Genomic DNA, 22,018 nt, shown 5'->3' on the forward strand with positions numbered 1-22,018 from the left:
GCAGGGAGCCCCTTCAGGAGCGTGCAGGTCAAGGGGTCCAGGGTCCCATCCTTACCCCACCCCCGCCCCGATGACCGTTCCTGCTGGGGCAGCCGAGGTGGCAGGCGCTCCCGTCCACTCACGCTGGCGCTCCAGTTCCGGATTTGCGCCCGAGCTGCTGGCTAGGTGGGAGGGGGCTCCAGGGCGAGCCTGAGGATTTGAATGAGAAAGCAGGTTGTGGCGGCAGCGCAGGTCTCTCTCTTCTCCTCTGTGGGTTCTGCTGGCTGCTGTGGAGCGGTCCCCTTCTGGAGGGGTCCTGTTTTGCCTTTTGGCAGGTGCTCGGGATTGGAGTCTCATTCGGCCACTAGCGGAGAGGTCACTCCAGCATTTGGGAGGTTGCGCCGGTGGCCAAAAACAACTCCGAGGGTCCTTCATCCGCGGGATACCCAGAGCTGAGGAGGTCAGTGTTTTCCAGGGGTGAGGGTGGAGGGCAGGAAGAGGGGGACCGGCGTCACGCGAGCAGGTGGCGGAGTGAGTTCTTTCTGGGCAGCCCCGGCCCCGCGCGCTGCGGACTGCGCTGTGTGCCAGGATGCCCCGGGCGATGACCTGGACCACAGCAGCTCGTGGGTTCCCGATGGAGCGAGTGGGGCTCGGGTGCCTGGACGAGACCTAAAGTCTCGCCTTCCCTGGCCGGGTTGCAGAACTCCAGCCTCTGGGAGGGTCGGGCATCGTTGCGAGCTGACCCCACGAGGGGCTTCCCGGGTCCTCTGGCTGCAGGCGGCGCAGCTCTGAGGTCTCGGGAGCGCGCTCTCGATTGCACGCGCGAGCCTCACGGTTCAAACAAACAAACAAACAAACAAACAAAAAACCCAAAAAACCTCCTGGCATTAGGAGCGAGGAGGGTTTACTCCAATTGCCCTTTCCTGGGACAAATCGGAGGTGGCCGGAGCGACGCCCGGGCTGCGAAGGCGCTTTGCGCGCCTGCGCGGGATCCCATGGCAACAGCGCCGGGTCAGAGACGCCGCTGGAGGAGCAGCAGACCTGTGCTGCTTGGCACAACTGTGGCTCCTGCTCTACACTTTTGTTTGTTTGCGGCTTGGCATCGACTTAACGATCTCATTTTTCCCTTTAAGAGTTTAGCACTAGAGTGGTGATAAGATGCATGAAATAGAAAATATAAAACTTTTCCCTCCTGCGTTATCCCTACTGATCCTGGAAGCTGCTTATTGGAACATTCAGGTTCTCTCCTTGTATCCCATGAAAGAGGAGATGAATAAGACTTTACTTCATGGTGAGGTGTTTTAAATTTAATCAGTCTTGTATCTTAGGAGGACAGATCTGAGTTTTTCTTTCCGCTGTGAGCCCACAACCCCTTAGTGCCTGCGTCCTTCACACAGAGACCGCACAGAGCCCGATGCTCTCCAAAATGAACTAACTAAAAATACCGGTGTCTGCAAACAAAGGCTCCCTATGGCAGCAGAGGCGTTGCTTTTCCTTTGGTTTACGGCTGTGGTTACGATCTCGTTTGGAAAATGAATGCTTTAAGACGTTTTATTGCTGACTCGTCTTCCCAAGCTGTCTGCTGAGAGTCGTTTTCCTCTTGAAAACCCCCTGCCCTCCTTTAAATTCCGTTTGTTTACACTCAGGCGAGCATTTGGCAAGCGTACAGATCTTCAGGGTTCCCGGGGGGTGGGTGGGTGCTGTAACTCCTTGTTTCTCTGCGTCCTTAGACTGCATCCCTATTTTGCAGGGCGATTGAGAAAGACTTGCTATTAAACAAACCGGTTAGAGTTTACTTAACTGTTCATAAAAGTTTAAAATGGAGTTAATTTTCTTGGGACAAAGTATGTCCTAAAATAACTTGGGTGAAGTAACGTAAGGATTCTGCGCAGAGCACGATGCATTCCAGAATATGGAGTGTTTAGTAATACCAGGACTTTTAAGATGATTTCATCTAGTGCCAACGGCAAATGACAGTCAGTGACATCAACATATTGCTTTTCCGACATTAGGCAAATAGCATTCAAATAATTTTCTATTTTCTCCCCCACCCTTTTTCTCATCAATGTCTAGACATTTTGCAACTCATATAGCTCTAATATTTTTTTTAAAAAACTCTTATATTGAAATTTAGAAAAACGTAATTTTCAGGTTCAAGTACTTTGTGACCCTATTTGGTGGTTCCGATTCCCTAATTCTCAGTGACATGTGTTCCCGCCAGTTCCGGGGAGGAAAACTGCAGTTTTAGCAGGTCCTGGGATAATGAGATTGGGAGTGCCTGGAGGAAGGCTGGGAAGGAGACAAAGGGAGAGGAGGCTTGTGGGCAGAGACAGATTTATAGTGACTTGTAATAAAATATGTTAGAAATCCTGGCTTCTGTTTGACACATTTTCTGCATCGCTGACTTCAAGTGAATTTATTTTGAAATTTAGTCTCTAACATAATTATATAGAGTTATAAAAACAGACATGATAAAGGATTCATAACATAAAGTACTCTGTGTGTGTGTGTGTGTGTGTGTGTGTGTGCGTGCGCGTGTGTGTTACTAGGGATTGAACCCAAGGCTTTGCTTTTGCATGCTGGGAAAGCAGTTTACCATCAGGCTATATGCCTAGCCTCAGTGACAATTCTTTGTTTTGCCTTTTAAAGCCTACAGCACCCGGTGTCCCCAGGTTGTCTCCCATCCAAGTACTAACCAGGCCTGACCCTGCTTAACTTCCGAGATCAGACGAGATCAGGCAAGTTCAGGGTGGTGCGGCCCTAGACGTGGAAATTCTTAAGAAAACGTTTTGTATTGAATTCATTCATTTAGCCAACAAACACATTTGTTGAGAACTTATATGTAAGCAAGAGGAATGCATCCAGTGTCTTGGCCTCAATGAATTAAAAGAGTTCTGGGTTCTGGGATAATTGCAGTACAGCTTCTGGTTTCCAGGGTGGCGGCACTGCTTCTGGTGGTTTTCTTTTGTCCCCTGGTGCAGGACATCAGCCCCAGCTCCTCACATGTGGTGTACAAGCACCCTGCCAGTAGCTGCATCTCCATTGAAACTTTTGGTCTTCTTAAGAGAATAGTTAATTTGGCGTTGATTAGAAGTCTAGGCTCAAATAACATCCCCCCCAAAAAACTTAACCAAAAACTGTGGTTAAGTTTTTATTTAAAAACTAGTGTGTGTGTGTTTTAAAGCAATTTAGATAAGATTATCGTGTGTGTGTGTGTGTGTGTGTGTGTGTGTGTGTGTGTGTGTGTGTGTATGTGTGTACTTTGTTGACACAGCCCTCAGAATTGTGGTCTGGGTAAGTACAGTGCCTAGCGTGGGAGAAACCAAGATGCCTACAGTTCAGGTTTCCCAGGGGCAGCTAGGTGAGTGTTTCAGCAGCCTTTGTTCTGGTTCTGTGCCTGCTGCCAGCTCCCTTCAAAGAGCAGAGTTTGGGCTGCATGCTTGAAGGATTGACCATTATTTCTCTGAGGGGAGGGGGGAAGAAAGGGTGGGTGCGAAATTATGGCCCGAGGAAAGGGTTGCAGTGGAACAGTGTGACTTTTAGGTTAGGGTAACTTTTAGGGAGTACCGATTATTGGCGTCTCTTACGTCCACTGCAAGAGCGCTGTTGAAATACTGACCGTGGTTGATAAACATTTGCTTTTGTCATTTCTAGGTCAGGGAAGATTGTGGCCTTCTGGCCTTCACCACTCCGGGAGTTTAATAAAGACTGGGAGGTCAGGGGTGTGCCGAGGAGCATCCCCCCATTTGGTTATTGCTCTTTGTCTAGGAAAACCAGACTCAGCTGTGAACTGTGCACCAAGTGATGCAGAACTCATTACTTCGAACAATGCCTTCCCTGCCTGCGAAGTGTGTCCCCTCTTCTTGCTGGCTGGGGCTTATTCCAGCCTAGCTGTGGCCACAAGGAAAATCATTTAGACACAGTTCAGCAAGCGCTCACTTGCTTGTCTTTGACACCCGTGACCGTTTTTTTTGTTTGGGGAGAAACCCAGTATTGCTGTGATAGGGTGTACCAAATTGGAAGGGCACTTTAGGAAGCCCGTGAAGAAGTTTACACAGCTTTTTGCTATTATCATCAAAGTTTCTGTCTTCTGTGCTTCAGAGGAGAAGAGGACAGGATGGGCAAAGGAAGGGGACAGCCAGAAGAGAACTGTTTATGCCAAAGTTAGAAATGTTCTTTCCAGCTCGGCAGTTTGGATACCGTAAGTGCTCGGGCCTTACAGTCGTTACAGAGCAGAGAAAGATGACTCTGCCCCCATGTGCTGCGAGCATTAGGAAGCCAAGGATTAAGGCTACCAAGTGACCTTCTTAAATTCTTAACGCTAACAAGTGGCAGACCGGGGATGAAACTACTGGTTTTTCAATCTTGCTGCTTCAGGAAATCTGGGAACGGCAGGCGTCAGGCGTCAAATCCTTACCGTGAGCATGCTGTTTTAGAGTCATAAGAAGGCGGTTTAACTGCAGATGCAGAACGGTGAAGCAGTAACCATTTTCACAAGCTTTGTGTGTGTGATAGTGAGTAGAACAGACCCTGTCTGTGCTGTGATAATGTATTTGGTTCCAAGCGTGCGCACATCGTGAAAACACGCTTTGTTTATATAGATGCAGGAGTCCTTTAGGAACTTGGGAATTTTGGCATGATTGAGATCTAGTACGGCTGGGGAATTTGTAGTAGGTTCTTGTCTAGTCAGTATCATAAAAAGTACAGGAAGACAAGGGAGAAATGGACATGTGACTAGGCATGTGCTGTGTGTCTCTTCACAACCCATAGCCATCCGAAGAAGTTGAAGTTATCCCATGGTGCTGATGAGACACTCCCCCCCCCCCCCAGTGAGGTTACTTTCTTGCCTGCGGTGTACATCGGTTGGGGAGGGACTTTAGGATTTGAGACTAGGTTTGCCCACCTCCACGTTCTGTTGTGTCAAGCTGATGCTTAGGGATGCAAGGGACACGTTTATGCAAAGACACAGTTGGCTTTGTTCTCAAGTTCCCCTGCTTCATACAAAGTGCAGACAGGTAGGAGGAGTGTTTCTGCTGTCCCCGTAAGCAGAGATTCATTCTGGAGGTTAGGGGGTTACAAATTTAGGTCTGGCTGCAGAAAAAACACTCAAGACTTTGTTTATAAACTGTGCTGGCTGTTTGTTTAGAAGTGAGCGGTGTTTAGGTTCTTTTCTTTGCACATCAAAGAGGCCCACTAATCACTTCTGGTCTGTTGTCATCTCGTGTTGGACCTGAGAGGATCCTTCACCAGCTCCATGCCTGTTTTCTGACGCATCAGGACAGAAATCTTGGCTCTGTCTTAGATAACCTTTGCCCGTTTTCTTTTTCTCGAGGCAGGATTGTGAAGAGCTTGCTACGGGAATGAAGCAGGTGAGCTCTTCATAAAGCTTTTCCTAGCTTGGCATCAGGACCACCTCGGATGGTTGCTGAAAAGTGCCTGATGTGAGGCCAGAAGTCCGCGTTTCTTTGGGCCGTCCAGTGCTGGGAGGGTGGATGGGAGCGTGTGATGGGAGCCTGTGATGGGACTGCGTGGAGCTGAGTGCAGAGAGCCACATTGTGTTTTGAGAAAAAACCGAGGCTCAGAAATGTCCCTGGCCACACAGCTCTTTGCGGCTGGGTTGCAGCTGGATTGGGGCTGGAGCTCAAGTGAGTGGTAGTCTCATAGATAGCATAACACACACACTTCCCCTTTGTCTTTTTTAATCCCACTCTCTGGTTCCGGTTAGTTCCAAGCCCCGCCCCCGCCCCCCCCCCCCCCCTTTTTATCAAGGGTCTCAAGTAGCCCAGGCTGATCTTGAACTGAAGGTTTGGCTGAGGATGGCCTTCGACACCTGATCCATCTTCCTCCTGAATCCTGGGAGCTGTGCACCTCCACGCCTACCTCGAGTCATTCCCCCGTGGCTCATTCTGCAAACCCTTTTCTCTGTGGCTGTGTCTTTGGCAAGGAACTTAACTAACCTGTCCAGCTAGCTAGTCAGCTGCTGGGGCCCACCTGTTAAATTGCACTGGCAGTCTGGAAGGTCTAATCTAGCGCTGCTGCTTGTGAGTTACTGATTAACTAATGAAAGGCCTCGTGGTTTCCTTTCCACCCGTCTTCATTTCCCCGTTGTTGCTAGTCTACGAGGAGATTCAAACATTCAAATTCAGCTTCCCACTTCCTTCTTCCCGCCTCTTGGATGTGGTAGTTAAAGGAGCCTCTGGGACCTCAGAACAGGTCTCCACGGAGTGCTAATAAAAAAAAATCTCTGCGAGATTACCCTAGGTGGAAACGTGGAAGATGTATGCAGAGTTTTCAGGGGCCAGAATCCAGAAACAGAAGTGAGTTGATTTGCTGGTAATTGTGTACAATTTAGTTTTCTGGACATCCTGCTTTCTTCTGCCAACAGTTCCTTCTCTAACAGTCGTGGGACCAGAGGTGTTGAAGAGAAAATATGTTTTCAAAAGAGGTTTGCGTTTATAGACAAAGGTGATGCGTTCGTATGAGGAGTTAGGGTTATCGAAATAGTCTTTTGGTTTTTATTTTAATTTAAAGTTGATGGCTGCATGTAACCATTGATACTAGAAGGAGAAGAGGGAAGGTAGAGGGGGAAAAGTCTTATATACACATAAAATATCTCTGGACAGAAATGCAAGAGACTAGTAGAATGAATGGCTTGCTGAGTGACAGAGGCAGGAACAAGCTGCTCACTGTATGCCTTTGTGTGACTTTTAAATTTTTAAAACTTAAAAAAACGTTGGGTTTTCGGTAATAAAGAAAAATATGCATTTACCTCCTAGGCCTTTGTAGATATAAGAGCCGGGACGCAGTGCTTATACTCTTTTTGAAGATCTCATCGAAATTGACATTCAGTGATTTTGTTTGCTTTTGTTTTTGAGACAAGGGTCTTTTATGTAGCCCTGGCTAATTCACTATGTGGTACCCCAGGCTGGCCTCAAACTTGTGGCAACCCTTCTGCCCCAGTGTTGGGAGGGCTTAGGACTTAGATTTCAGGCACACATCGTCACACCGGCCGTATTAAGTAATTTTAAAAACTACTGTGCTTCAAGCTCTTGGCAGATTTTTTTTTCTTTCTCACCAAGCCTGCCTATTGGCTGCAGTTAGACTCAGGGGGCCCACTGGCAGTCCGTGTTTGTTCAGTGAAGTTAGAAAAGTCTCTCTTTTCTTTATCTTTTTGTCTTACCCACTGTTTCTTTTCCCACGATGGAGACCTCTTGACCATTCCTATATTTTCCTGAGTAGTTTCTGAATGGGTATCGCAGAGATCTTTTCAGAAGGAAAGGGAAACGTTTGTATACAGTTGCTTTATTCTGAACCACAGCTCTTCTCCATTTAAATAGTGAGTGAATTGGAGGCATTTGCTGTTTACTGAGTGAATCGTGAAGATACAGTGCTACATGAAAAATAAGCACAAAGTCTGTACCAGCTTCCCTGTCGTTTGTCAGAAGCCAATGGTTCTCAGCACAACCCTGAACAATCCCACCTCAGATCTGGTCCAGGTTTTTTTTTTTTTTCCCTCACAGAATTCTTCTTGTTGCTCTGTTAGTTTTCACTCACTGGGAAAGAAGTGTTCTTATTTTGAGTAGCTCACACACATTCTCATGCATACACGTTTGTATGTTATTATTGTTATTGTTATTATTATTATTATCAACAGTGTGTTCCTATGCATCCCAGGCAGACCCTTCCACTTTTGAGCCTCTTGCCTCAGCTTCCTGAATGCTGGGATTTCAGGCCTTCCAATAACACCCAGCTCTAAAAGAAAAAAATTTAAAATGTTGTGAGTACATGTTCTGTCCCGTAAGTATCTCTTAGCCCTTTAGCTGGTTCTTTCATAGACCAAAAGCATCATTTGTTTCTTTTCGAAGATAGAATTAATTTACAGGTTTGGTTATTTTATTTTATGTGTATGAATGTTTTGCTTGTGTGTGTGTGTGTGTGTGTGTGTGCCTGATACCCTTGGAGGTCAATAAAGAGCATTTGTTCCCCCTAAAACTGAGGTTTGAATGGTTTTAACCACTACCCTGGGAATTGGACGTGGGTCCCCTGCAAGAGCAGTAAATGCTATATTAACCTCTGTCCAGCCTGGCACAATAGATTTTATATCCTCTTGTGTGCAGATGGGCTGGGCATGCTGGTGTGCTTCCATGCTGGCACCTAAGAGGTTGAAGCCAGAGGACTGTGACTTTAAGGCCACTCTGGGCTACACTGGGACACTCTCTTTCAAGAAAAAGCAAAAATTCAAATGATAATATACCAGCCATGCGTGTTTTTCCCTTTAGTGCTGCTGGGGACTGTACCCAAGGCCTTACATATAGTGGGCAAGCACCGAGCTTTATGCTCTGTTGCACGAATTCTTCTTCTTTTTTTTTTTTTTAAGGTTTATTTATTTGTTATGTATAGTGTTCTGTCTGCATGTATCCCTGCATGCCAGAAGAGGGCACCAAATTTCATTGCAGATGGCTATAAACCACCATGTGGTTGCTGGGAATTGAATTCAGGTCCTCTGGAAGAGCAGCCAGTGTTCTTAACCTCTGAGCCATTTCTCCAGCACATGTTGCACGAATTCTATTTGTTTTTTTTTTTTTGTTTTTTTGTTTTTTGTTTTGTATTTACGAGGCAGGGTGTCTCTGTATTGTTTCAGAGGCTATCAGTCCAGCCCGGCCTCGAACTCACAGAGATCCGCCTGCCTCTGCCTCTCGAGTGCTGGGATTAAAGGCGTGCGCCACCACCGCCCGGCCTATTTGTTCTTAATAAATTAAAAACTCAGTGTCAGTTACCAAGGGGTGAAAGCTTAAGGATCAGAGAAGCAGAGAGGCAGCCGGTAGAGTTTCTAGTTATTCTGTAGATTCTTTGTTTTCTTCTTCTCATGCTGTAGACATCCTTTGTGATTAAATCGTTTTCCTAGTTTGCTTTGATATATTTGTTTTTTTTTTTATACTTTGTGCATTTTCTAACCACTTTTGGTTTGCTTTTACAACTCTTACACAAGACGTCTTTGAGCTACAACAGGCTGTTCTGAGGCAATAACGTCACTTAGGTGACGTTAAAAATTCAAGTGGAGGTGCACATCTGTAATCCCAGCGCCTGAGAGACGAGGGCAGCAGATTGGGTTTAATCTTAGGCCTGACTACTTAGTGAGTTTGAGGCCAGCCTTGGCTACTTGAGGCTCTATCTCAAAACACTCGAACAAAGCCAAAACCAAAAACCCCAAACAACAACACTCCAAAATAACCAAATCTAACATATTTATTCTACTCTTCTATTACTTTCTGTTTTTTTTTCTGTATCAGATTGTATCTTTTTAATGTTATACATTTTTAGAAAGTATTTTTTTGTTTATTGTGTATATGGTATTATGCCTTCAGGTCAGAAGAGGGCACAAGTTCTCATTGTAGATGGTTGTGAGACACCATGTGGTTGCTGGGAATTGAGATCAGAACGTCTAGAAGAGCAACCAGTGCTCTTAACCTCTGAGCCATCTCTCCTGCCCCAATATAGTTTTTACATTGTATATCCCTTAACAAATTATTATTGCTAATATCTTTTAATAGTTTTATCTTTAAAAAAGATTTTATTTAGTTTGTTTTTTGAGACAGAGTCTCTCTACAGAGTTCTGAAACTCACTATGATACCAGGCTGGCCTCCAACTCCCATAGTTCCATCTGCCTCTGCCTCCCAAGTGCTGGAATTAAAGGCTTGCACCACCAGGGTTGGCAAGATTTATTTTATTTTATTTTATTTGGTTTTTTGAGACAGCCCTGGCTGTCCTGGAACTCACTGTGTAGACCAGGCTGGCCTCAAACTCACAGAGATCTGCCTGCCTCTGCCTCCTGAGTGCTGGAATTAAAGATGTGTGCCACCACCACTAGGCAATTTATTTTATTTTTAAATTATGTGTATGTATTTGTGTGTATGTATTTGTGTGTGTGTGTGTGTGTGTGTGTGTGTGTGTGTGTTATGGGGTATGTGCATGTGAGTGCAACTGGCCACAGCTGTGTAGGTTCTCCCTAGAGCTGGAGTTATAGGCAGTTGTAAGTTGTGAGCTGCCTAACATTGGTGATGGGAACTAGATTCAGGTCCTTTGGAAGAGCAGGGCATGCTCTTAACTTGGAACCATCATTCTATCCCTTTTATGTTTAAGTTTTTATACCAAGAATATCAGTAATTTAGCCAGGCAGTGGTGGCACACGCCTTTAATCCCAGCACTCAGGAGATGGAGGCAGAGGCAGAGGCAGAGGCAGGCGGATCTCTGTGAGTTCTAGGCCAACCTGGTCTACAGAGTGAGTTCCAGGACAGACTCCAAAGCTACACAGAGCAACCCTGTCAAAAAAAATCAGTAATTTCTATACATCTATATAATGTCATTAAAATACCCATTCTCTGTCCAATGCATTCATTGCTTTTGTGCTACTACATAGTGTCCTTAAATTTGTGCTTAAATAATCTCCTTTAGCATTTCTAGGAAGATAGGTTTGGTAGTTGTGTTGGATTGAATAAGAACAGCCCCGTAAGCTCATGTATTTGAATGCTCAGTCACGAGGAAGTAGCAATACTTGAAAGTGTTACAAGGGTTAATAGGTGTGGCCTTGTTGGAGGAGTATGTCACTGAGGGTGGGCTTTAAGGTTTGGAACCTGTCGTGGAACTCTGTAGACCCGACTGACCTCAAGCTCACAGAGAGCCTCCTGCCTCTACCTACCGAGTACTGGTATCACCTCCACCACTGCCTGGCGGCTTTTCTTATGTCTATGTCATGTTCAGGTGCTGCAATCTTTCGATTGGCTTCTTAGGTCTTGGGAAGTTATTTTCATGCATTGATAGTTGTTTAAGTTGATTTATTTGTGGTTAGGTGTATATCAGAAAGCCAAAGTCACAACGACAACTTTTTTTTGTATGTGTTTATATAGTGTATGTGTATGTTTATAGAACATAGAGGTTGATATCTACTGTCTTCTGTCACTCTCCACCTTATTTTTTGAGACAGGGCCTCACATTGAACCTAGGACTTACTGACTGTCTACACTGGCTGGCCAGTAAGCTATAGGGATCCACTTGTCTCTGCCTCCTTCAAGGATGAGGTTACAGAAGCTGTGCTAACATATCCAGGGTTTTTTATAATGGTTTTGGAAATCTGAGCTCAGATTTGTTTGCTCAGTATGCACTTGACTAGCTGAACCATCCCCATAGTCCCTGGTCTACTATCTTGATAGTTCTTTAATGGCTGAATCTTTTCAACTTTATGGATGTACCATAATTTAACCATATTGGTAATTAGGATGCTTCCAATCATATGCAAATAAATGCAGTGAATAACATGGTATTTGCATAGTTTTGCACAAGCCCAAGAATGGTTATAAGATTTTTTAGAAACAGTATTACTGAGTCAAATGTGTGTGTGGTGTGTGTGTGTGTGTGTGTGTGTATGTATGTTCTGGCTAGTTTCATGTCAACTTGACACAAGATAGAGTCATTAGAGATGACTATTTTAAGATCAGGCAGGCTTTAGGCAAGCCTGTAGGGAATTCTCTTAATTAGTGATGGATGTGGGAGGGTCCAGTTCACTGTGGTCCTACCCCTGAGCTGGTGGTCCTGGGTTCTATAGGAACAAGGTAATAAGCACACACCTCCATGGTCTCTGCATCAGCTCCTGCCTCCAGGTTCCTGCTGAGTTTTAATTCCTGACTCGTCTTCTCTCAACGGGAAAATAAACTTTTCCTCTCTAAGTTGCTTTTAAAGGTCCTTTTTCACAGTCATCGTGCCTCTAAATGAGGACAGTAAATTTATAACTTTGGTAAGGATTGGTTGTAGCACAAATTCTAATTGGTCTTTATAATAAAAACCCAAAGTCAGAGATATAGGGGTTCATGCTGAAAGATCAGAGAATGCAGAACAGCCAGCCACTACGGAGACCTTTTACCTCTACCTAATCCTCAGACCGAATGGGCGATCCTTTCTCTAGGAATCCTCAGATTGAATGCAGTGAGTTCCTGCGTCCTCCAGCTTTCTGTTCTTCTCTCCAAGCAGCCATATAATCCCTGTCTACACCTCCCTAGTGCTGGGATTAAAGATGTGTTAATATTCAGGCATTGTTATGCCCAGCCCCCAGTACCCCAAAAGAACCACCAAGGAGATTCACCGAATGCAAAGGCAAAGGTTTCTTTATTATGAAGCCTGAGTAGGGATCTTACTGGATTGGGAGCAAGTGGAATGCGGCTTACAGCTAAGGGGGCTTTAAAAATTTTTTTAATAGGGAGAGACCATAAGGCTGAAAAGCCTTGAGATTACAAAGCTTCCGTGGTTACACAAGATAAAACAATAACTGTATGTTTAAACAGGACACAACTGGGCAGGATGTGGTAGGGGGTATTGGGTCATGAGCTTGTTAATTATCTCCTGGGCCAGGGATGTTTTACACCCGTGAATTGGTGGCTATCTGGTTTTCTTTAGGACGAAGGAATGTTCACACAGCTGGTGGTGTGTTAACTGGACTTAGGCCTCTGGACATGTAGTTAAGTCCTTTCTTTTGCGCCATCTTGGGGAGCACAGAAATCCTCTTTTTCCTGTATGGACTTAGTTTTAAGATTTTCGACTTTTGTTAATTTCTCCTGTTTCAGCATCTGTACTGGCCTGTCGTTGGGGTTCTGGCAGGATTTGCTCTCAGCTGCAGCCACTAAGGGCACCTCCTGTGCACATTCACTAAGTTCCCTTTTAAAAGGGCCCCGCCCCCTCCCTCTTTCCCCCCTTCCCCCCTCTTCTCTCCTGCCACTCTTGTCTTCAGAGGCCAATCTCCCTCTCCCTCCCCTTTTCCCATTCACTTTACCCCAATAGAAAAAAAATCTCCTCCTCCACCCAAGCTCTGCCGCATGTCATCTTTCTCTTGTACACTGGTTTTTTTAAAATTACAACATGAGTGGCTTCCAAGTACTGGGGTTAAAAGTGTGAGCCACCACTGCCTGGCTCTGTCTCTCTTAGACTGGATCCATCTGGTGTAGACCCAGGGTGGCCTTGACCTCACAGAGATCCATCTTCAGGCAGGCTTTATTTGTTAAAACACACACAAAGTATCACCATCATTGCTACATTGGTTTCCTTCCAGTCTGAACAAGTTCTATCCCTATAGGAAATGTATCACATGGGATAATCTCCCCACAGCTGCCCCAACACCCTTGCAACACTTCATGAGAATCTAGATTTTCGCTGATCTGATAGACAAAGTTGTGCAGATGAACCTTGCTTTTTCTCCTATTTACGATGGGTTAATTGATAAAACAATTTCTTTTTTTTATATTATTGAAGATTTTTCTTTTTCTTTTTCCTGTGCTGGGGATTAAACCCAAACATTTGTGCTCCACCGACAAGCACTGCACCACTGAGGTACACCCCTATCAGCTGTGTGTGTATATAAAATTTTTATTTAAATTAGAAACAATCTTATTTTACGTATCAGTCCCAGTTCCCTCTCCCTCCCACCCACCCCCATTCCACCAACCAACCCTCATCCCAACCCCCATCCACTAAGGGAGGGTGAGGCCTTCCACAGGGGAACATCAAAGCCTGTCATATCATTTGGGGCAGGGCCTAGGTCCTTCTCCTTGTATCTAGGCTGAGAGAATATCCCTTCATGGAGGAATGGGCTCCTGAAGCCCATTCATGCATTGGGGATAAATACTGTTTCCACTACCAGAGGTCCCATACACTGCCTAGGCTTCTTAACAGACACCCATGTTCAGGGGGCCTGGATCAGTCGTATGCTGGCTCCCCAGCTGTCAGACTGGGGTCCATGAGCTCCCACTAGCTCAGGTCAGCTGTCTCTGTGGGTTTCCCCAGCCTGGTCTTGACCCCTTTGCTCATCACTCCTCCCTCTCTGCAATTGGGTTCCAGGAATTCAGTTCAGTGTTTAGCTGTGAGTGTTTGTCTCTGCTTCCATCAGCTACTGGATGAAGGCTCCAGGATGGCATTTAAGGTAGTCATCAATCTCATTGTAGAGTCCAGCTGATTTCTTTACACATCCTTTATTATATCACACTGTATTTAATCAGCATATTAATAATATGTCTTGATAAATGGTATGATCTGGAATGTGGTTTATCCGTTGACCTAAAACTCAGACTGAAATTTGATTGCCATGGTGGCAGCGCTGCAAGCCAGGCTTTTAAGAGGTAATTAGATTATTAAGAGATTAGACTCATCCTTGTGGCACTAGGGTGGTTACCGTAAGAGTAGTTGGTCACAAAGCCAGTCTGCCCTCCTTACCTTGTGCGATTTGCATGTGCCAACTTGTCCTTGTCTCCTCTCTGGAGTATGGCATCCGGAGTCTTTACCGAACCTGGAGCCCAAACAAACTGACTTAACCTTTGTTCCTGGCTGACTGCCTCCTTCCCTCTTCCCCTTTCTCTCTTCCTCCAAATCTTCATTTCTTAGGTTTTTTTTTTTTTTTTTTTGTGTCTTATCTCTTGTATCCGAGGCTGGCCTCACACTTGCTGGTCGATGGTGATCTGGAACCCCCAACCCTTGCGCTTCCCCTCCCCGGAGTGCTAGCACGGTTGGCATGTGCCACCACGCCCAGCTTCCGAACTTTTGTTCTTCATAAGCTGTTGAGACTCAGATCCTATGTTATAGCAACAGAAAGTGGACCAGGATGACTTTTTTTTTACTTTTATAACTGATAGTAGTTTTTAAAGCATCCATTATTTCTTTGTTCTGAAATGTCTGTCCTAATATAATCCCCTCCCCCCTCCCCCCATTTAAACTTAGGTATCTTTTGGTGTCTGAGTATAACCGGTTCACCTTCCTTTTTTATTACTCCTTTTTATCTGTTTTGTGTTCCATCCGTCACGGATGCCGCCCTTTGATGTGCAAGTTTTTACACACATCTTCATTTTTTTGTTTTTGTTTTTACATCTTCGGTTTTGTAACCCATTCTCTCATCTGTACCGCCAGCATCTCAGTGACCGGGACCTGCATTTGGGCTTCTCCCCACCCCTCAGCGTCTATCTGTTGTAGGGCTGAGCGCATACAGGGGAATTAATTTGATTTGTAAGGAAACGGGGCACAGGTAGGAGAGAAGTAACATCTTTCATTCTGTTACCTAGTTGGGAAGGAGGAGAGACGCTCTTTGACTGGGGGTTTAATTTCCAGAGCGAGGCATTCTCTCGCTGGAGCTGCAGTCATTTCAGGCTGGACGGCAGGGAGACGCTAATGCTAGCAGATGATCTGCTCCACTTACTCACTGGCGAGCAGGGAATTGGAGACAAGAAGGCGGGATGAATTGGGGGTGTGTGTTAATCTGAGGTATCTGGTCTCTAGGGGAGATACCCGATTCTGAGACTGAATATTAGGTACCCTTAGGCGTGCAGGAATAGGTTGGAAACCACCGACTCGTCTGTTTATTTTTGTGCGTGGGTGGATGTGCGCGTGTGGCTTATGCGCAGGTGCGTGTTATGGAGGCCAGAGGAGCACCGTGAGTGTCCCGCGCGCTCTCTCTCGCTCTCCATCTTAATCTCCCGGGACGAGTCACTCCAGAACCTGGAGCTAGGCTGGTCTCCTGGCTTCTCCTGCCGTGTCACCTCCTGGGGAACAGGCAGGGTATGGTCATGCTTGGCTTTTTATACTGGTGCTGCTACCATCCCCAACTCAGGTTCTCATGCTGGTGAAGTGCAGGCTCCTACCCATTGGACCATGCACACAGCCCTCAGACGATGAGTTTAAAAGACGATTGGTGTGAATCGGGGATCTTTGGGTGTCAGAACTACAGGTTAAGTGTAGGATTTGTGTGCTACTAGGGATTTTTACATGCGACTGAGTATGTCAATATGGGCTAGAGTTCGAGACTTTAAAAAAAATCTAATTACCAGACACCTCGTTTCTTTGGGTATTGGCTTTTCAGTGTCGTGTTAGCATTAAGTCACTCTGTGTCTCCACTGTAGTGGGACTTTCTTGTCCACTGCCTGCCCCACATAATGACACGGGGTCTTAATGTTAGTTAAAGTGCTCAGCCTTAACTCGGGCTTGTTCCTAACTACTTCTTCTCATTTGAAGTAGCCCAGATGATTTTTAAATCTCCATTCTGGCACGCGGCTTGTCATCTCATCTCTGTACTGCCCATACCGCTTCCCTCTCATCTGGCTCTCCCGTCTGCCTTCCTTCCTTCTACCCAGAGTTCTCTCTTTGCCCAGAAGTCCCGCCCGCCCGGGCCTCTTGCCCAGCTGTTGGCCGTTTAGCTTTTTTTGTTACACCAATCACAGTAATGTATTTTCGCACAGTGTACAGATGTTCCACAGCAACCCTCTTTGGAGATGCCACCGGCTCCTAACGTGAGGGTGGGAGGTATCAGGACTGCTCATCTTGGAGTCTGGGTTTTCCTAAGGACGAGCAGGGTTCTCCTTCATATAGTCTCTTTCTCTCCCGCCCCCACCAGTTGTCATCCCCCCTTTTATTCGGAATTGCACAGCCTTTAGGAGTGAAATCTTTGAATATATATATATATATATATATATATATATATATATATATATAAATTCCAGAACGGTTTCTTGATAACTGTAGGGACCCTAGGCGATCTTAAAAGCTTTCTGTGTTTCAGTTTTCTAACTGTAAGACGTGGACAATAAGTTAACGTCTCTATGACTTTGGGGTGGTTATTTGTGAGATGCTCCCTATGACTCTTGGCCCAGGAAATACTTCAGTGTGTCAGCAGTTGTCGCCAAGAGACACCAAAGTAGCACATTGTTGGGTTTGTTAGGCGCTGATTCGGCATTGGAGCTGCTCTGAGGCACCGAGGGGGCATTCCTAGCTGGGCTCTGTTTCTGATAGCGCTACCATCTTACGGGGTAAGACTACTCAGACGCAGGTTTGAGCTGAAGAATATTATGTTTATCCGGATGGCAGGTATACTGGATGTTCAGGATCCCAGTGCAGCCCCAAGATCTTTTCAGGGTGAGATTTTAAGCCCCCCAAACCATATTCTGGGTTGATGCACTTTCTGTTAACAAGAACAGTTAGTAGCCAGAAGCAGAATTATAGAAGCCAAAAAAAAAAAAAAAGTAAGATTAGAAGTTTTAGAGACTTTCCCAGAGCTATGGACTCTGGTGGGTTAAGTCTTTTCATTTTGGCAGGTGATAATGTCTACGTGATGAGTTTTATGGCCATTATGGAACCAGTCGTGCTAAGGTCTGGGGGCCCTACTAAAGTCTGGGAGCCTGTTACACATTGAAATAATTTCGTAACACCAGGTAAAACAAACATTTTTCTTAGATTTAACATACCAGTGACAATAACTCATGTAAAAGCTAAGTAAAGGGGGAGCCGACTAAATACTGAAGCTGACTTTTGCCTTGAAGCTAGTTGCCAAACAGGGCCAAGGAGATGGCACCTGCTAACAAGTCCAGCAACATGAGTTCAATCTCTGAGACCCACAGGGTGTGTCCTGTAAGTTGTCACACGCGTAAACAGACAAATACATGCAACGAAAATTTTACAAAGGGATTTTCTGAACGAATTTGACCAACTATCTCAACTTTAGCTTTCATGGCTGCAGGAGACAAAAAGACAAGGCTAGATCATCTAATTATAAAACGGGGACTCCAAAAAGACGCTCCTGTTTTAGAAAGGAAGTTAGAATGCTCTGGAAAAGAAATCCAACAAACGAAAACCAATTACTTTCTTTCAGACTTTATAAGGAAATCACCATTAAAAGCATTGGTGTTACAAGATAGGCTCCATTAAAATTCCAGCATGGGTGCAGGAGAGCCTCACTCCTTCCCGATGGCGCATTGACAGTTAATGGCCTTTCAGAGAGGGGATGACATTTTCTTTAGTGGCGGAGCCGCTGGTTAAGTTGCCCCACGCTCCAGTAAATGCCCCTCACACCATGCCACCCATGCTCATGAAGCAACCCTGTTTAACTCAGTGGAAAACACACACACACAGACACACACAGACACACACACAGACACACACACACACACAGTCACACACACACACACACAGACACACACACACACCATCACACCATGGGGGCAGGTAGGGGGACTCGGGAACAATACAGGATTTAATGGGAATGGGATAGAACATAAGAGGGAAATAAGGTGATTATGATTTTTTTTTTTTTTTGGTTTTTACGAGACAGGGTTTCTCTGTATTGTTTTGGAGGCTGTTGGTCCAGCCCAGCCTCTAACTCACAGAGATCCGCCTGCCTCTGCCTTCTGAGTGCTGGGATTAAAGGCGTGCGCCACCACTGCCCGGTGGTGATTATGATTAAGAGACATTATATATATATATATACACATATATATACATATATATAGTAATAAAGTTATAAAAGAATAGCACATCTCCCTCAAAACAAGCAAAAAACCCTCACAAATGAACAAAAATTCTTGGTAATATGGAAACATATACTCATAGTTTCATCACTCTAGAAGTTTGAGGCCACTTTCTGCTGTATAGTGAGTGCTGGCCAGCCATCGCTACAGTATGAGTATCTGGGGCTGAGTTTGTGGTTCTAAAGCAGCTCTACTGCAGGTGTTCACACACTAACTACATGCTTGGAAAAAAAATCCCTGGATGAAATTTTCTTTGAACAAAGTGCCTCTGGTATTGTAGAATGTAGTTGAACTTTCTTTGGGCCACTAACCAGCTCCCAAATAAAAACATGGAGACTTATTATTATATTAGTTATGAATGCTCAGCTTTAGCTTAGGCTTGCCCCACTGGCTCTTTTAACTTAATTTAACCTGTTTCTATTCATCTACATTTTGCCTTGGGGCTTTTTACCTTTCTTTCATTCTGCATGTCCTGCTTACTACTCTGTGTCTGTCTGTCTGGCCCCTGGCCTTTTTCTTGTGACTCGTTTTCTTTCTTTCTTCCTGACCCTGAAATTCCTCCTCCTACTTATTGCCCAGAATTCCCAGCTGTATCTCCTTCCTCACTATTGACTGTTCAGCTTTTAATTAGATCAAATGCGTGATATTTTGATTATATTCTGACAATAAAGCTTGCTTGGAGTCAAAGGGCAGAGCCAGCTACTAGTTGACCAAAATTAACCATAGAGGTTTTGGAGGACAGGACAGATAAGAGACAGGAAGCAGTAAGGCAGGGCAGAGAGAGGATCTCAGCCCTTTTGGATGGAGGATGGAAGAGATAGGAGGTCACTCCACTGCTTCTCTGATCTTTCAGGTTCTTACCTTGATATCTGACTCCTGATTTTTTTTATTGATAAGGAATAATTAGATACACACATCAAGGCCAATCAAGTACCTTAGGCAGGCAAGATAAAACAGCAACACATCTTTCCATAATTAAATCAATGCAACACATCTTTCCATAGCTAAGCAAACATTCTACATTTCCCCCTTTTTGTCTAAGTAAAAAGAAAGGCTTTATCTTTATCAGAGTAAGACTATCTATAGCTTGACTGATTATTAAGTAAGAATTACATTTATGACCAATAGCCTCCAAAACAATACAGAGAAACCCTGTTTCATAAAAACAAAAAAAAAGAAAGAAAAGAAAAAAAGAAATAAAAAAGAATTACATTTACAATATCCAGTCCATTTGCATTTGGCAAATTCAGATAAAATACTCCATTATCTATCCTACCTTGGTGAGTTCAAAGTTGTATACCTAGTTTACTTTCTATCCTAACTTGTATTATTAGCCAAAATTATCTTTTTAGATTTCAAAACATTTTCTTAAATAAACAATTTAAGCTTTTACAGTTCTCAGCCTTATAAATTTTACATCTCTTATGTAAATTTCTTTTCTGAGCTTACTATATAGTTATCTTGTCTTCAACTCCATCAGAGACCTAAGAAGGCTATAATATTACCCAAGTAAACAGCAAGTATAAGGCAAGCAATTTCTAAAACTATAGAAATGAAATGACAACAATATCTGGCTTCCTGGACAGTCACACAAGATTCCTCTGAAACATTGGGGACATCCATCTTTGGCCTTCAGGCCTAGAATATCCGACAGACTTTCCTGGGATTTTGAAGGACTGTGCCACCTTGTGTTGGAAAAGTTTGGCAGTCTTTTAACCTTTGAGTCCTGCTTGTCTAGTTTGTTCAGTATACTGTCAGCATTCAAGGCAAGGGCATAGTGGATAACTTTGCCACAATGAAAGCGAACTCCATTTGAAGGTTCTTCGATGCCCATCATCCTTTTATGAAGTAGAGTGGTGCTGCCAGGAGCAGCCGTGTCTCACTGTCATGAAAAGCCCATTATGTAAACATCGTAAATTTCATATTCTATAGGTCTGTGGAGCCTTTGAAGATTGTCTATCTAAAATATGTGTCTGTTTAGCCTCGAAAACATACCCGACATGACTACATGTTTGATTATTATAGAGGACTAACTACTAACCTGCATTTCTTACTTATCCTAAGCAATTTGTAATAATAGCTTTCAAGGACAAGACGTTTGCATTGTATTTTTAAAATGAGCTGCTTAGGTACAATACCTTAAACAAGAATGGAAGCATATACTTGGCATATCAAAATACCCTCAAGTTTGTATCAATATATGAAAATCCATACCAATGTAAAATTTTTGAGATGAATAGTTGTCTTTCATCCTATTATATCCCTGTATCCCCACTAAATGATGACAAACATCCATAACTCACTGAATGACCCCAGGGCACCTACCCTACTTCTTGGGAATGTGGGCATAGTGATCTCTAGACTGCTTCCTGTTGTCTGGGGGCAATGGCATCCTCAGAGGACCCTGAGAAAATTGGGATAATGGTCAAGTCCTATATCTCCTCCCTTGCTATTGGCATTTCAGCTTTTTATTAGACCAATCGGGTGCCTTAGGCAAGGTAAAACAACAACATGTCTTTACATAATTATACAAATGCAACACATCTTTGCCTAGTTACACATATATTCTGTAATAGTAGATGATAGTTTCTCCCCTCTTTTGTTTTTGTTTTTTTTTTTTTGAGACAGGGTTACTCTGTGGCTTTGGAGGCTGTCCTGGAACTCACTGTGTTGACCAGGCTGGTCTCAAACTCACAGAGATCCACCTGCCTCTGCCTCCCGAGTATTGGGATTAAAGGGGTGTGCCGCCACCGTCCGGCAGTCTCCCCTCTTTTTGATAAATCTATTATCTTTGACTACAGAGAGTCAATGTACTTCTCGTAATACCCCCTCCTCCATTGCTGGTGAGCTGAAGACAAGAAACTAGAAAGACCAACTATGCTGATTATTAAAAGGGCACAATGAAATTTGAAATGAGAATAATGTATGTAAATGGGTTTAACAGCAGTAATCCAAGTTGAACAGGGAAACTGGCCAATCTAAAGAAAGCTTTTGATTTAAGTTTGAGAACGAGAAGAGATAAAAACAGATAACATTTAAATAGGAAGGGAGATAAGGAATAAGATTCCCGAAGCCATGAATCCTAATCAGGCTAAGTAGAGGAAAAAATAGACAAAAACATAATTAAACTGTAGGACTTAAAAAAATGAAGGGGGATCTTTGTGCTGAGCCAGAGAGACAAGGCCACTTATTTGCAGAGGCATGAGAATTTATCCTGAGATGCAGCAGCGGGATTCACAAGGCAGGAAAATACTGTGTTTCTTGCAAATATCCATAGAAAACAAGTACAAAACACAGAGCCTCTCAGGCTTACAGGCACCTACAGTGTTTCCACTGCTCATCACTAATGAAGGTGCATGTCAAGCAGAGGTTCATGCCCAAGGGGAGGACTCAGAAGGAACAGAGGAGGCGAGTGGAGGTGTGCAGGACCATGGGTGCAACTGGAGAGCCTCGTCTTCAGTGATTCCCGTTTCAAAAGGACAGATATCACATGTTTCCTTTCATTTGTGAGTCCCAGACTTCACCGACACATAAAGTCATACGTACAGGTAACGAGAAAGCAGGAGTGAAACTAATTAGGGAAACAAAGGAAATTAATGGGACTGGGAGAGGACAGAGGAGGGATGGGAGGGGAGAGGAGGGATGGGAGGGGAGAGAAGGAGGGATGGGAGGACAGTGGAGTAGGGTGGCTAGGCTCAAAGTACATTACCTACTTGCA

General features: G+C 44.4%; 1 protein-coding gene and 1 pseudogene across 1 annotated transcript in view; one reads left to right on the plus strand and one right to left on the minus strand.

The window, feature by feature from the left end:
* Positions 1–243: 243 nt before the first annotated feature.
* The window catches only part of Plch1 (phospholipase C eta 1), a 219,688-nt gene continuing 197,913 nt past the window's right edge, over positions 244–22,018 (plus strand). The window contains exon 1 of the mRNA XM_040754354.1: positions 244–439. The gene's annotated coding sequence lies outside the window, so the exon portion shown is untranslated. The remainder of the gene's footprint in view (positions 440–22,018) is intronic.
* Positions 2,627–2,745, minus strand: LOC121143366 (annotated as a pseudogene).

The sequence above is a fragment of the Mesocricetus auratus genome, unplaced genomic scaffold (assembly GCF_017639785.1).
Source record: "Mesocricetus auratus isolate SY011 unplaced genomic scaffold, BCM_Maur_2.0 Super-Scaffold_100011, whole genome shotgun sequence".
NCBI lineage: Eukaryota > Metazoa > Chordata > Mammalia > Rodentia > Cricetidae > Mesocricetus > Mesocricetus auratus.